The following is a 17,626-nucleotide window of genomic DNA, read 5'->3' on the forward strand; positions in this document are numbered from 1 at the left end:
AGCGGTTAAATGACTGTCTATTTTGAGTACTGATATACAGCTGTTTCCATAGATACTTACCCGTAATAGCTAATTAGCTGAGCATGTTTTCTGAAGCCATGTGAATGACATTTTTTAAACAGCTTTTACTCAATTAGGACGTCTTTCTCATTTCTCTTTGGAAATGTTCATAAACGCGACACGATGCTTCGGTAGATAAAATGCCATAGGACCAGGTAATCTGGGGTTCCTCCGTGGGGCCATTTCTGTCCGTTACTCCACCTGGACGTTCTTTTTCTCTGCTTAATGAACAGAGCAGAACTCTTCAATGACAGTGCACCCTTGAAAACCACCTTTTAGTTTAAAAAAGTGTTTGGGACTCTATTACTTCACTAAAACTTTATTTATTTATTTATTTATTTATTTAATTTATTTATTTATTTTTACTTCACTAAAACTTTATAAAGAGCTAGGGGACATCAGTATAACCACTGTCCTCACTGTACAGACTGGGACCCCCCAAGTCTGCTTGGCGCTCCCCCAAGCAGAATCATGGTGCATTACCTCGAAGCCTTGATGCTTGAGTGTGGGTGCCCAACTGGCACACCCCTCTGAATCCCTTCACTTAGTCAAGTTTATGCAGGTTTATGCGGGTCCCCCTGGCCCATCCTATGTTTGGTATTATTTCTTCTCTCCGGTTGGGAACAAATTCAGAGCAGTCACCACTTTGTACCCTGCATTATCATTCACACACCTGTTTTCCATAAATTACAAGAGTCAAACCGAAGCCTTCTCTAGTCCGTTCATTGAAAGCATAGTTATTGACCATCTACTTATCTGGCAGATAACAATGGATAGACACAATCCCTGCCTTTAAGTCATCAGTTTGCCCTTGTGTTCCCCCAAATGCTTGGTATAATGTTTGTTAATGGTAGAAACTCAAAAACTATTTCTTGAAACAGTGATATTTGTAGACTGCATCACCTAAGTCAGCATTTGGTCAAATTCTCCATCCCTTGCTTTCCATTGACTCCATTCCAGTTGGAATTAACACCTTGCTTCTCCTCTTGTTAAGGCTACCCTCCCTCTTCGGTCATGAGAGTCTCCTCTTGTTGTCCAAACACTAATGACACTTAACTTGCTCTCAGGGTAAATTGCTGGAATTGAGATGAACATTTATATATTTAAAAAGTATATATAATGGCAAAAGCTCCCCTCGCCTCACACTCAGGTTTAATGCTCACGCTATGAAGTAGATTCCACCACAGTGTCCATTTTAAGGATGAGGAAACTGAGGATCAGAAAGGTGGAATAGTGTGACCGAGTTCACATGGTGATTGACAGAACCAGAGGGTGAAATTTCCTTTTGCTGACACCCAAAGCAATGGTCTTAAACCTCAGCACCCAATGCACTCATACCAGAACTCTGGGCTTCACACCTCTTATTCTGGGAAAAAATGAACAAACAAATAAACAAACATATCTTATTGTTTTGAAGGTGAGAGCAAAACACCTCTGGGGACACCTTTATATATGGTTCCTTCTCTGGAACCACCTACTCTGGAGGTCACAAAGCCAATGGATTCCTTGAGCCTGGGAATTCCTAAAGTCACATTGGTTCACATCTCTTTTTCTTTCCCATTGAAATATGCCTGTATTGGAAACAGGTGCCTTCGTGGGGAGGTAGATAGCGTGCTTAAGAGAAAAAGGTACGTGGTTCTAAACATGTCTTGAACAACTCTCTCAAAGGTAAAGAAGGCAGTGTGAGGTCAGCTGAGAGCAGACACCATCTCTGAACATCAGACACCATGAATGTCAAATCTTCATAAGACCTCCTAATGGTACCATAGTTACTTTGTACTTAAATCATTATCCAGCGGTGCCTAAAGGCACTTGCCCTGAGTTGGTAGCTGGTATTGTTTAAACAAATATTTGTAGCCAGATTCTAGCCACTTCTTTATGAAATAAAAGGAAGAACTGATAAAAAGGAAGCACAGGGGTCTCCCTTTTGTGAAAGAGTGCTCCAGCCCTTCCTCTCCTTCGGGCTGGCCATGAGCATCTTCCCTGTACTTGTTCATTTCCTTGGGCATGCCTCGCCCTGAATGCATTTCCACCCTTGTGTATCATTTTGTATTTGTGATTCCACCCTCCTCCCCCCACCCCCACTGTATTGTCATCACCTAGTGTAGGGGTAGTTATTCAATTAACAAGTCTGGTGTGTTACACAGGATGTGGTTTAAAATCACTTCGCAACAAACTTTTGCTGAGTGCAGAGACATATTCATATACTACTGGAAGAGATAAGCAAGAGATACATAACAATCTCCAGTTCGATGTGTTATGGTAAAAAAAAAAATACTAATGCAAGGAGTAAAAATACCAAAAATAACAATGAGTATTAAATGGCCAAGAATTGTCAGAAATCATTATTTTAAGGTTTGGGGGATTTTTCTCACTGTAGGTATGGGAAGACTTCTCTCTGACAAAGGCAGAAGCCACACAGTTCTACAAAGAAAAGTGATGAGCTAAAAATTACCAGTCACCTATTGAGGATTGATGGGGTTCAGTGGGGCTAGTGCCTCCAATGGCTGAGCCTGAAGTCCATTTTTTGAGCCCAGAGAGCAAAGCCAACAAGTTTACTACTTTGTTTTTCTGCTGATTCTGGGAAATTTAAAGAAAAACTTGAGTTCCTTCTTCTGGAGTCCTGACCACTTGGCCTATGCCTGTGTGAGTAACGAGACTCTGAGGTACTTGTATTCACTTGTGGGGAGCATTTTGAAATCCAATACCTTAGAAGGGAAAGGCCAAGTCTGCCCCTTAACAGGCAACATGCCAAAGCCACCACCACCATCAGGTACTATGGCCATGCTCTACCATCAGACCTGTGAGTGAGGCTGCACATTTTTCTATTAAAGCAGCGGCCCTTGTATTTTCAATGGTGCACACAAAGCTGCATGGGCGTGGGAGATGCTTGAGCCATGCCAGCTCTGTGCCTCTCTGCCTCGGCCCCTGAGGAACCTGGGAAGTCCATGGCTATGTTGAGCATAATTTGGAAACCATCACAATGTGTCTCCTTCATTTTTCTTTGGCATTCTGTATGGCCCCGTGGATTTGCCTGGAAAATAAGTACTGGTCAAAATCCAAGACTTACGGAGTTCAGCTGTGCGTGGCCTGAGTCCATTCCAATTAACTGTTCTTTTTTTGATAAGTTCATTGTTTAGTAGATTGCATTGGAAAAAAAAGTATGAAATAGCACAAAGAAGCCACATGTTAAAATAACCTAATATACATATAACACAAATAGGCCAAAACAGAGAGGAAACGATGCATGAACAATCCCTTAGAAATTGGACTTTGCAGATGGAATATAATAATCTAGTTCTCCTTGTTGAAGTATTTATTGGAGGTGCCTTTGCATTCATTAATGGAAGGTTAGAAAAACAGGTGATGTACTAGAAAGATCTCAGACTTCAGGACTGGTCGTTGTTTTGAATCTTTGTTCTGCCATTGATCAGATGTGATTTGGGCAAGATTGTGTTTGTGGTTTGATTCATATATCCTCAGTTTTCTTATTGTAAATTGAGAGTGCAATCTAGAATAGAATGTATGTCTACTTAACATCCTTCCTTTGACAACACTCCTACCATATCCATTTGGTCCTGATAGAGCTGTCCTTAAACACCATCCTTGACACCATTACAGGATGGGCATTTGAGCTCATCACCTTGATCATGAGAAAGTGTGAAAACAAAGTCACTGGCTCCAAGCAGGGGCAATGAGTGTCCTCCCCGAGGTTGGTCTGTGGACACTGGCAAAGAAAAATTTCTTTAATTTTGGATCATGAGTCATAGGATCTTGGGACTCCAGCAATGATGTTTCTTCTACGGGGAAGAGCTTGCCTAATGACAAAGCCACCACAAGCGGATCAAAGGCAGGAATATCGAAAGGGAAAGCAAAAGTTTAAAACAAAATTCAAAACCTCATTTGAACTTCTGAGTCCAGCCCTGCCTGCCTGTGCTCCCAACCTTGTACTTCACAGTCAGTGTTTCACAAAATCATCTCTTTTGTGAGTTAAAATTGAGATTCTGTCATTGACAATGGCAGAGTTCCAAAAAAAACACCTAACTTTCAGATTATTTTAGGAATTAAAGGTTTAACACATGAAACTCAAGGGATAGAGTAATCATTCCAAAACTGGAAGTCCTTTTAATTGTTTCTTTACTTTTTGTAATTTAAATTTAAGTTAGTTAACACACAGTGTAGTCTTGGCTTCAGGAGTAGTAGAACCCAGTGATTCACCTCTTAACATATAAAACCCAGTGCTCATCCCAACAAGTGCCCTCCTTAATGCCCATCACCCATTTAGCCCATCCCCCCACCCGACTCCCCTCCAGCAACCCTCAGTTTATTCTCTGTATTTAAGAGTCTTTTATGGTTTGCCTCCCTCTCTATTTTTATCTTATTTTTCCTTCCCTTCCCCTATGTTCATCTGTTGAGTTTCTCAAATTCCACATATGAGTGAAATCATGATATTCGTCTTTCTCTGAGTTATTTTGCTTAGCATAACACACTCTAGTTCCATCTACATTGTTGAAAATGGCAACATTTCATTCTTTTTCATCGCCAAGTAGTATATCCATTACATCCATTGTGTATGTGTGTGTGTGTGTGCATGTATACGTGTGTGTGTGTGTGTGTGTGTGTGTGTGTGTGTGTGTGTGTATCTTGTTTATCCATTCAACAGTTGATGGACATTTGGATTCTTTCCATAATTTAACTATTATTGATAGCACTGCTGTAAACATTGGGGTGCATGTGCCCCTTTGAATAATTATTTCTTTAGATCAATGAAATGGGATGCTAACTTGGCCAATTTGCCTTGGAAGAACCTTGATGGTTTTTTTTTTTCTTTTGTTTGTTGCCATGGTTAATCCTCAAGACCCATTGAAATGGGTGTATCTTAAAGGCTACTCACACACTGAGATGTATTTTTAAATTTTCACATTAAATATATTTAGCAGAACTTACAAATAAATTGGGATGCTTAAATTTCTGTTCATATTGTATTATGCTAATAAAAAGAATTCCCTTAAATGGGAGCAGGAGGCTTATGTACTTAATAATAGTGCTAATAATGCCCTTGTTTATAATAGTTTTAAGCTCCTTTAATGAGGACAGGGAAGAACTACTATGTATTAAGTGTACATTTCATTTCAGGAAATTGACTGAGTGTTAATAAACGCATTATCTAGTTTGGATCTGTCTCCAACTATGCAAAGTCAGGCTTCCCATTCTTAATACACCAGTGAGTAAACTGAGTCCGAGAGATTTTAAATACTTTCACTAAGCTGATGGAAATTCAGAGAGATGGAATTGATATTCAAACCTAATTATGTCTTCCCCCAAGTCTCTGTTCTTTCTCACGTGCCAAAGTGTTTCCCCAAAGAACAAAAAGAAGTACCTACTGGGAAATTAAGAAGCGCTAATGTTCTTCCAGAACAGAATTTTGGAAACAAGCTTTAGGTTCTACGCGGATGTCCAAGGCAAATTTGCTGTGGGATCCTTGCATTTAGCTCCGCCAACCCTTGCCTTGGAGTGTCTGTATCAGCTGTTCCCTCTGGCTAAAATGTTTTTCCTGCCAGCCTTCTCAGAAAGCAGGGATGACTCCTTCTTACATTCTTATCTCAGCTCACAGGCCACCGGTTCAGAGACGCCTTCCTTAACCATCCACCCCAAACTCATGTCTCCTTCCCTCTGCCTTTTGCTGCTGTTTTAGTCTCCTCATAGAACTTATCACTCACCAATTTTTTTTTTGTTTGCTCACATCCCTCTCTCTTCCACTACAACCTTGTCTTCACAGACAGAGGGAAATTTCCTCCTTTTCTGCCTTCGATTCTCCATATCTTTCTAGAGCACCTGCTACATAGAATGGCTACAATACATGTCTGTTCCATGTTGAACAAACCACTTGTGTGGTGAGGATTCAATGAGACAAAATGCAGTCCAGATGTTATTATTCCCCTCTTCTGGTGCCTCATTTTTAAACTTGAAGATCCAATTGGCTTTATTTTTTTTTTCAATATATGAAATTTATTGTCAAATTGGTTTCCATACAACACCCAGTGCTCATCCCAAAAGATGCCCTCCTCAATACCCATTACCCACCCTCCCCTCCCTCCCACCCACCATCAACCCTCAGTTTGTTCTCAGTTTTTAAGAGTCTCTTATGCTTTGGCTCTCTCCCACTCTATTATTCCCCTCTTCTGGTGCCTCATCCACGGGGTGTAGATACACGATGTGAGCCATCCATCCATCCATCTCCCTTCACCCACTCAGTGCATTGGGAAATGGCAGAGTGTGCTGGGACAGGTAGGCAGATCGGTCTTTGAAACCCTTCCTCTGAGCTATGTAGTCTCAAAGAGAAATAGCCATCCTACCGTCTTCAGGGAGGACATAGCAAAAGCAAGGCCATTTGGACCATTAAAACTGAGCAGACCTCCGGTCAGAGCCACTCAGTTAAAACTGGGAGACTGGCTGGGGGGCTGGAACGGGGTGTGCCAGGATCCTGAGGGCTGGCTAGGCTAAGTATCCCATTCAAGGCCGTTCAAAGCAGGGAGAAGAGGTAGGTTACCCCACTCAGGGTCACCAAGGAGAGGCAGAACCAGCAGGCAGGGAGAAGAGAAGGAACCCTCAGACCTGAGAGAGCAGGGTGAGAGGAGGAGTATGAGACATAACAAGGGCCAGGAAGCTGCTCCAGACCCCGAGCTACAGCTGAGTAGGTTGTAAACAACCTACAGCGTGTCCTGAGTGAAAGGCTATAGCCCTGGTACAATTTGGTGACTATGTAGAACTTGGCTTGTTCTGGGCAGAGGTCAAGGGATAGAGGCAGGCGGGTTCTGACTTTCACATGCAACCTGCTTTGCTCTGGAGAGAAATATGTGCTGGGTTGGGAACCAGCACTTTGGTCAGCATTCTGTACAAACCGAGAACTCTATTACACTGGATCTCTCCTTCTGTCTCTCTCACACCCTCCACCTCAATGTTATCATTAGTTAGCAAGCTCAACCTTGCAAAAATGCCCATTTGCTTTTCCAAATCTCCACTGCCTCGGCCAGCCCTGCCCTCCCGGGTTGCTGCAAAAAATCTGTCAGCTCACATTTCCTCGCCTCCAATAACAGCCTCCAACTATCCTGTTTCCAGAGTGATATTCTTTAGAAATTTTGACCTTATTCTTCCTGTCTCTGCATAAATGCCTTCAATGGCTTACCACTGCCCACAGGATAAAAACTAAGCCTCTTAACTTTGGCAAAAAAAAAAAAATGTCCTTTATGATCCTTGATGGCCAGGCTCCTCCCACATACGCTATGCCTCTCTCCCTGCTGAATAATAACATGGTTGTGTTTCTGAAAGCTCTCTCCTTTATGATTTCCCAAGAACTATTTCTTCTCTGGGATATTAACTGTTCTCCCCTCTCTACCTGGTACATTTCTGGCACCCATTGGGCTCTGTACAGTTATCACTTCCTCTCTGGCATCTTTCTTGAAGACCTTCCCTTACTTACTCTGGGGTAGGGGACCCTGATTGGTCTTTGCAGAGCCCCCTGCTCATACCTCTGTCATAACCCTTAGCTTTTTCTCCTATAAATGCTTTTTGCCGGGTCTCTAGACCTCATGAGCCTATCGTCTACAGCTGCCAAGAAGAAAGGGCTCAAAAGCATGTGGTTGGAGAAATGAGTGTTTATTCCGCTTGAGAAGGCAGGAAGATGGGGAGGCTCTGGGCGTCAGGAAGCTCCCCATTTCAAAGAGTTCTCCACTGGGCACTCAAGTGGTTACCATGGAGAAAGGCTACTCTGAAATCCCACACTAGGCGTTTCATTAATTTGGTTTCCTTCATTTTATGAGTTGTGAGCCATGAGCCTCCAAAGAGTTTGTCTTCCAACTGCTGGTGAAGGGTTGTGATGGGCAGGAGCATTTGTGCAAGCATGCACGGCAGTGCACCACCCTTAACCGACAAAACCTTGCTATGAAAAACATGTCACCCGAAACAGCGAGCTCTGGGACAGTTGACTACATTCACACACAAGCCCCTTATCTCACTCTGGAGTGGAAACACACAATTTGGGGCTGGCAGAAGTCTTTGAGCCACACTGTAACTACTGTAACTTCTTCTGACTGAGTGTAGGAGACCGGGCAGGATATTAGGAGGAGTCAGTTTTTAACCTGCTATGACAGCTTGGCACAAATCATAAGACTATCCTTTGTTTAATTATTTTTTTTTCCCATGGCCCAAATTAATATCTACCTCTGGCCTTAAAAATAGTGGAAAAAATACAAGGGCTCTGACTAAAAGAAAATTAAAAAAAAAACAAAACAAGTTTCAGCCAGTCCACCCCTCCTTGTCTTTGTGACCTTGGCCACCTCGCTTTCTCCCCTTTTTACATTCAAAGGACTGATTAATCCCTGTCCTGTGTTCCTTCCTGGCATTTGTGAAGATTAAATGTGATAAGGGTTGGAAAAGAGCTCAGAGCACTGCAAATTGATGTACAAATGGAAGGGATTAAGGGATTAGCTTCAGTTCCGTAAAGATTTTCTCTTTTCTAGAACAACCCACTCAACGTCAGTCCCTGTGACACCCACACACATAACAGCTGCCCCAAGCTTGTGCCTTAAGGCTCTTCCCTTTCTCTCTGAGTGGTTTCTCTCAAGCTGCCTCTGACACTACCCTTCCTCGACACATAGAGATCATTCTCCAACATGACTGTAGGGAAACTGTATTATGTCACAGTTTCTCATTCCTGGGGATAGCTGTGTGATGAGAAGCGCATGTGTGTTTATTGGCTGGTTATTTGGATTGTTGAGCAGAAGAAGAAACCCGAGAAGGAGAAGTCTAAGAGAAATAAAAACTGCTCTCCAATTCTTCTTTCCTGGGATTGCTTACACACATTAGGCTCATCTCTTCTTTAAAGGATGGTTATTAATGGAAAAAAGACAGCCTCTTTAACAAATGGTACTGGGAGAACTGGACAGCAACATGCAGAAGATTGAAACTAGACCACTTTCTCACACCATTCACAAACATAAACTCAAAATGGATAAAGGACCTGAATGTGAGACAGGAAACCATCAAAGCCTTAGAGGAGAAAGCAGGAGAAGACATCTCTGACCTCAGCCGTAGCAATCTCTTACTCGACACATCCCCAAAGGCGAGGGAATTAAAAGCAAAAATGAATTACTGGGACCTTATGAAGATAAAAAGCTTCTGCACAGCAAAGGAAACAACCAACAAAACTAAAAGGCAACCAACGGAATGGGAAAAGATATTTGCAAATGACATATCGGACAAAGGGCTAGTATCCAAAATCTATAAAGAGCTCACCAAACTCCACACCTGAAAAACAAATAACCCAGTGAAGAAATGGGCAGAAAACATGAATAGACACTTCTCTAAAGAAGACATCCGGATGGCCAACAGGCACATGAAAAGATGCTCAACGTCGCTCCTCATCAGGGAAATACAAATCAAAACCACACTCAGATATCACCTCACGCCAGTCAGAGTGGCCAAAATGAACAAATCAGGAGACTATAGATGCTGGCGAGGATGTGGAGAAACAGGAACCCTCTTGCACTGTTGGTGGGAATGCAAATTGGTGCAGCCACTCTGGAAAACAGTGTGGAGGTTCCTCAGAAAGTTAAAAACAGACCTACCCTATGACTCAGCAATAGCACTGCTAGGAATTTACCCAAGGGACACAGGAGTACTGATGCATAGGGGCACTTGTACCCCAATGTTTATAGCAGCACTCTCAAATTATGGAAAGAGCCTAAATGTCCATCAACTGATGAATGGATAAAGAAATTGTGGTTTATATACACAATGGAGTACTACATGGCAATGAGAAAGAACGAAATATGGCCCTTTGTAGCAACGTGGATGGAACTGGAGAGTGTGATGCTAAGTGAAATAAGCCATACAGAGAAAGACAGATACCATATGTTTTCACTCTTATGTGGATTCTGAGAAACTTAACAGAAACCCATGGGGGAGGGGAAGGAAAAAAAAAAAAGAGAGAGGTTAGAGTGGGAGAGAGCCAAAGCATAAGAGACTCTTAAAAACTGAGAACAAACTGAGGGTTGATGGGGGGTGGGAGGGAGGGGAGGGTGGGTGATGGGTATTGAGGAGGGCACCTTTTGGGATGAGCAATGGGTGTTGTATGGAAACCAATTTGACAAATTTCATATATTAAAAAAAAATAAAAAATAAAATAAATAAAAATTAAAAAAAAAATTAAAAAAAATAAAAAATATATTTGGAAATGAAAAAAAAAGAAACCAATTTGACAATAAATTTCATATATTGAAAAAAATAAAAATAAACAAATAAAAATAGCCGTTAGCGCGGAGCCTTTTGGAAAGTCTAAATAAATTACACTCATTGGTTTCCCCTTGTCCACTAAATAAATAAATAAATAAATAAATAAATAAATAAAGGATGGTTATTGTCTGATTCTTCTTAACATTTTAATGATTTCCCCCAAGCATCTTGCAAATGATCCCCCTTGAGACACGACTGTTTTTCCCACCCTCCCATTTGACGGTTGCAGAATGTGGGAAGGTTTTTCCACTGATTAGTTGTTTGACCTCAGACTAGTCACACAAACTGGTCTAAGACCGCTAAGAGACTCAGGCAAAGAAACTCTGTCTCATGCAGTGCCCCAGTGTATTTGTACTCTGGAATAACACTCAAAATAGCTTAAAAAATCTAGTCCCTGCCAATTGTGGGTCTATCTGCCTTCCTAAAGGGAGCTCCTGGAGAGCCAGGATGGTGTCTATTCACCTCCACATCCTACGCCTAGCTCCTGTCTAACACAGAAGCACCTCATTTATTGAATGATTGACATGTTCTGTGTACCTACATACGTACAAATGCATATTTTTCCTTGTTCTCATATTTTCAGTGTATATTTTTATAGTATCCATGAAAAAATGCACTTCTTTGTAATAACTAACCCTATCTGTATCTTTTCATAGAAATGATACTCAGGATATAATTTAGAGATTATTCCCATTTCCTCACATATATCTTTGACTTTTTATAGCAAAATATGCATTCGCTACAAAAAGAGGAGAGCAAGAACAATGCGATTTTATTCTTCATATGTTTTCAATTTAACTCCCACGGAGTTGGCATGCATTGATTGAAAAGCAGATCCCAGGGAAGAACTCAGTTTGTGATTCTGTGTGACTTTATATTCTATCTGCTACAGTTGGGCAGGACGGGAAGGCTTGGACGTGGAAGACGAGGTGGGAGGAGAAACGATATTTGAAAGCAGCAGATAGGAAATCAACAAAATGACAAGGTACAGTAGTTATTGGATGAGCATTCCGGGCAGTAGGCAGCCAGGAAAGTGATTTTTTTATTCGTGAAATCCCAGGGAGGGTAATTAAACTCCTCCCACTACAGCTCTATTACATTTCACCGAGGCTATTGTAATGTGCTGGTATTCAAGGGGAGCCACACTTGTTGAATTTTATCATTTTCAGAATAGCTATGGGGGACAAAAATAATTAAAGACCTATGTAGACTAAATGCACCCTCAAAACACTAGCATTTTATTCAATGCTAGACCCCATTGATGCGCGCTATAAATCAACATAATGTTGGTGTTGGCATTATGTAGTTTCTGCCTTTATCAAAGAGCGCAGTCAGCTGTCAGGGAGGAGAAAGGTAAATAGTGCGTGACCCACATTTAGGTAATTCTCACACATTACTTTTCAATAACAAAGACTTGACCTAAGTTTGTTGAAGCCTCCATAGACAAGTATTTATTACATAAACATTTATTGTGTATATATGGACAGCGTTCACACTCAATATATGCTGAAGTGGTATTTCGAAGGTACTGGTAAATATCTGTTGACCGTCTCCGTAAGTCACAAGTTGGCTGGTATTTTACTGAGCAGAATGTAGTTCCTCCCGTAGCCCGGGTTCAGTGCATACTTTGAACTCTTCTTACCTTTCAAACATCCCAAGAAACAACTGGACACAAGTGAGCCAGGGCTGCTGGTATTCGTCACGCCCCGGTTTACACTGCACGGGCGAGCGGTCTCTCGGTGGGCCGGGGGCTGGCCCAGTGAGGATGCGGCCACTCTCTGCCTGGGACTCAGAAGATAGACCAAGTTTCACCACGTCACCAGGGATGTGACGGTCCAGTCACAAGGTTTCTTTAGCGTTTAGTTTCTTAATAGGTATAATGAGTAAAATCACGGCCTCACAAAGCTGTAAGGAGGACGGTAAGAAATATTTTTAAAGTGCTTTTTCTTGTTCTATGAACATGACCGAACCTACCGATTTAAAGCTCTGACAAATCTAACACGCAAACCGTCTTATACACTTGTACGTGCTTGATAGAAGTTTCCCTATGTCACCCTCGCAGATACGCAGAGAGATAGGTGTCCTATTTCCCATATATCAAAGAGGAAAATGAAGATTAAGAAAATTAAACCAAGGGGCACCCGGTGGGCTCAGTCAGTTCAGCGTCCAATTCTTGATTTCAGCTCAGCTGACGATTTCAAAGTTTCATGAATTCGAGTCCCGAGTTGGGCTCTGTGCTGACCGTGCAGAGCCTGCTTGTGATTCCCTCTCTCTTTCTTTCTATCTGCCCTTCCCCTGCTCCTGGTCTCTCTGTCTCTCTCAGAATAAACTTTAAAAAAAAAAAAGGTGAAGCAATTTATCCACACTGCATCGCTATTAGGAGCACATTTAAGATTTGTGCTAATGTCTTTGGGACCACAGGATATTTAGGACTTTGCCGTAAAGTTTGCCCATGATCTCTATATTCTCCGTTTTCCTAGGTGGTGCATGTGATTGCCATATCACCTTCAGAGATTCTTTCTAGAAGACACGCACATGCTGTCTACATTTCAGATGGCCAAGCCAATCGTGAGTCAGCTCTGCAGGGAAGCCTGCTCCCCCTGCACTGGCCTGTGATGCCTCAAGGAGGAGGCTGGACCTGGAGGAAGAGGAACCTCTGTGCTCCCTGAAGGCTCCCTGAGAATCTTCTTTTTCACTGTCATTAGTGCCATGATCACGGTCATTGACCCGGGCATGCTAATTATGTGTTTTGGGTCAGAGAAGCAAAACAAGAATAGAAACGCAAATATGAAAAGTCACAGGTTGCATATATTTTTAAAGTCCTAGTAGTCATTCCTTGATAATGTGCAAACTGCCATTCCGTACCTTCTCAGGGTTTGTCTGCATCATCCATGGACAACCCAGTCATGTCTTCTCTTGGACAGATGCTGTCATTCTCCTCCTGTTAGGACTTGGTGGTTGGAATAGGCTATTAGGCACAATCATAATTGGTGACAGGCATAAATTGGAAACAGAATTACATACATTTGATTACTTTTTTTCATACTGTGCAGTGGCTTTTATACCTAATAATTAAGAGGTGAAAATGGGCCAGCAGAGACTGGCTTGGGAAAGGTCCCACCTGCTCTAGCCCACCTTTCCTGGGGCCAGACTCATGGGACCAAAGGAGGCAAATTCAATAACAGCAGGTGATATTTAAACTTATAAGTCAGGAAAGTTCCAAGTCAGATGTATAAACAGTATAATGGGTTTACTCTGTCTTGCATGTCTCACCTCTAAATTGTTAACAATACTCTACAACTTGGATTGGGATAAAATTTTAGTGGGTATACCTCCTCAGATTCCTGCTTGCCCTCCTCTGTAGGAGAACTTTTTGATTTGTTCCATACAGAGAAGGGAAACGCAATTAAGATAAGTATCAAAATCAGAGAAATATAATATGATTGTTGGCTTCTAGAATTTGATGCAGCCAAAACTGTCACATTGTAGAATACTTAATCATATTCAGACATATGCACAATAATTCAAATTTTCCATTTGAAAAGGGATTAGATAGCACCTCTCCATATAAAATGTGGTCCACCCCTCATCTGCTAGACATCCTTCTCCACATATGTTTGGGGACCAGGACATCTAACTTGAAAAAGGCATACCTGCATAGAAGGGAAGCACAAAGTTCCTCTGTGGGTCACTGTGAGTGCTGTGTATTCTTGCTAGATTCCCTGAGCCCATATCCCTCCTCCTGGGAATAGCGTGCCACGATTTTGGTTCAAACCATAGACTGAATCTATGCTCCTAAAGTATTATCTCCAAACTTGTTCTCAGTTTTGCATCAGCAGGCCGGTTCAACATTCTATCAAGCTAGACGTTTCCAGATGGCGTGTTATGGTGCAGCCGGAGGACCCCATTATCATTTGACCCACTCTCCCAGCATCTTTTATGCAAGGTAGATTTCCTGGGTCCACAGGATATTATATGGGACCTTTTAAGCGTGGATCAGATGCTCCATAATCAATTGAGGAGTCATGCTGCTTAAGACCCTATCTATGGTTAGGGAAGGAAAGCAAGTCTGCTTCTGGAGTATGGCTCTATTACTGTGTGAACAAACTGCTGGTTCTTTCGGAATGGGAGGGGTCCCTCAGTGTGTCCAGTTGTCACCAAGAGTTTTCAGGGTCTCTTTAAGAAATTGGTCTATTTAGGGGCACCTGGGTGGCTCAGTCAATTAAGAGTCTGACTCGGTTTTGGCTCAGGTCTCAGATGATCTCATGGTTCGTGAGTTCAAGCCTCACATCAGGCTCATTGCTCAGTGCAAAGCCTGCTTCAGATCCTGTGTTTTCCTCTCTCTCTGCTCCCCCCACCCCCAACCACCAAATAAATAAATAAACGTTAAAAAAAATTGGTCTTATTCAGACCTTAGCATTTGTTTCTCCTGCTCATAGTTTTCATATTGGGTAGCAGGAATAGCCCAATCTCAGTGAGTGAACCTTTGTTATTGGACTCATGAATAGTGTTCATCTGTGCCACTGAGGACACCCCATCCATGTGCCTGCCGCGACGACTTTTGGGTAGCCAATGACAGAGGCTAGCTGATATCAGCTGGCTGAGCCCTTTTGTTACTCGGCTGGAGCTTTTCTCTTGGTGAATGCTCTCTGATGGACATAGTGGGTGAGACTAAGAACTTCACATTTTATTATTCCTCCTATACATCCATCCCCGATTTCCTCATCATCAGAATTCCAATCTTTTCCTCTTGAAGCCCATGAACAGGTAGCCAGACCATTCACTACTGCCCCTGACTCCTTATTTATTCTAATTCGGAGCTACTTCTTTGTCTATACACTTTGGTTGACCACACGTACCCCTTGAAGTTCTGCCCATTCGGAGGACATTCCCACATCATTATCTTTATCTCCAAGACCATCTCTGACTGAGGTGGTTGGGATACCGCTCTGTATTTTGAACTTGCATTTCTCTACTGAACCCAGCCATAAGCTTAGGTTTTTCTTCTTAAGCCAGCTGTTTATCTAGAATCTCCCCATGTGACCATAGCAGATACCTGAGATGTCTCCCGTATACTTGTGTGACAGTTTTATTTCCGGTTTATTTGCTTTAAAAGAAAACTGCTGGGTTGAACTTGATTAGCTTTCATTAAAACATAACCCAAAGTTGTTCTACCAATTTACACTAGCATTACAGAATATTAATGTTTCTGTTTTCCTACATCACAGTCAATACTTTCATTATTAAATCTTGAATTTTTTCCCATTAGTTGAGAAGTGATATATCCAAGCTGGGTTAATTTACATTGTTCAACTGTTAGCAAAGTTAAGAATCTTCTCATTTTTTATTTTCTCCTAATATCTTTAATATTCTAATTTTTCTAGTATTGTAACTCTATTCATTCATCAATTGCTGGCTTATTCTTTCCTTATTTGCAGTGGGTTGTTTACTTTGAGAATTTTGATTTGTAGGATTTCTTCGTATATTCTATATACTAGTCTGATATATCTAGGTATGTGTATTTACATGCATTATCTACTCTCATACTATGAATTGTATTTTAATTTTGCTTACTTAAATAAGATTTGTGTCACGCATAATTGCTTAATTTTAATTAATGCAACTTTATCAAACTATATTTTAAATTTTATCTTTTTGTCTTTATATCATAAATTCTACCAAATACTGTTGACTAAAAGGAATTTTAATGCTTAAAATTCGTCTTTTCTATATTGGTTTTCTTCCACTTGCTATCTATGTATATAGCTACATCATGTCTGTATCTATACCCCAATCCTTGTCCAAACCCATCCATATGTGATACGTGTATATGAGTTTAATATTAGATAAGGATCTAGCTTATTTTTTGATGTGTAGATGACAAATAGTCTCTTCACCATTGCAATGTCATCTTTGTTTTGTCATATATCAAATATGTCTCAAAAAGACACACGTGCACACACACTTTTTATTATGGTTCTTTATCATGTTTCTTATTGTGTGTGTGTGCGTGTGTGTGTGTGCGCATGTGTGTGTTTTCTATCCCTACTCCAGTCTCCTACTGTTTTTTATTTCTATATCTTTATAATGTATTTAAGTTTCAATAAACTGAGTTTCCTTCTCTTTCACTCCATCTTACAATTTGATGTGGCTGTTCTTGAATTTGCATCTTTCTGCATTTATGTATTAACTTGTTATGTCACCCAAAACCACACTGGTTTTGATTAAAGACAAATTGGAAGCAGTCTCAACACCTTTACAATTTTGACTGTCTTCTTTCAAAGCATGAAATCTATTTTGATAATTTAGATCTTTTTGTATGCCTACTCTGTTCACAAGGATAATTTACTTCAATCAATTATTCCTGGTGTTTAGAACATTATTGGTACTTTATTGTGACCCTATCTCTAGGAAACTTGATCTTCTTAATTCTAATAATTTAAAGATTGTCATTTTCTATGTATTGTCATATTGGTTGTCAATGTATCACAATGCCAATTTGACTTTTTCCTTTTTGGTCCTTAGATGATTTCTTCTTCCTGTTTCTGGTCTTACTGCCGACAGGCATCGCCAGTACCCTGAGGGTAAGCATTGTGTGCTGGTATCTGGCTTTAAAGAAAAACTGTTAATATTCTCGATAAGACATTATTAATGTAATTCACTAATTTCTGTATTTTGATCTTACTTCCATTCCAATACACGCATTTAAGTCTGCACACTTTCATTTTTAAAGTAGTGTTTACATGTTCACTCAATTTGAAATAATGTGAAGTTTCTATTATGACTACTTTATCAACCCAGAACTTAGAAAATTAGGGTTTTTTAAGATCCATTTTGCTCTGAATTAAGCTTAAACACAATGTCATTTTTGTATCATCTATACCAAATCATTTATACCACCCATTATTTCTTGATTATTAAGGGTGCACTTGACATGTTATAAAAAAAAAAAAAAAACATCTCACAAAGTTAAGGTTAAGAACCACTGATGGAAATAAGACTCTGTTGCAGAATTCAGCCACTTAGAGAACCATTGCCCCAACTATCCGCCCTCCTGAGAGCAAGCAGCCCAAGGAGGCTGGTTAACAAAGGACCATGCAGGTGACAGGACATGTGCTGCCATCTGAGCCATTGGCACTCATCACCACTCTCAGATGTCCTGCTCATACAGGCTTTGTCGGACATTAGAAGTTTTGTTTTCCGATGTTTAAATGCTTGCACATTTGGACTTTCTTTTATATTAATTTCCAATATTGCATTATGGTATGAGATT

General features: G+C 40.9%; 1 long non-coding RNA gene across 1 annotated transcript; it reads left to right on the forward strand.

Annotated features, from left to right (window-relative positions):
* Positions 1-1,583: 1,583 nt before the first annotated feature.
* Positions 1,584-17,069, forward strand: LOC109495940. Its single transcript, XR_006592668.1, has 6 exons — positions 1,584-1,688; positions 2,441-2,706; positions 11,246-11,338; positions 12,834-12,921; positions 14,179-14,299; positions 16,879-17,069. It is a non-coding gene; the product is annotated as an uncharacterized LOC109495940 (long non-coding RNA).
* The last annotated feature ends 557 nt before the right edge of the window (positions 17,070-17,626 follow it).

The sequence above is a fragment of the Felis catus genome, chromosome F2 (assembly GCF_018350175.1).
Source record: "Felis catus isolate Fca126 chromosome F2, F.catus_Fca126_mat1.0, whole genome shotgun sequence".
Lineage (NCBI taxonomy): Eukaryota > Metazoa > Chordata > Mammalia > Carnivora > Felidae > Felis > Felis catus.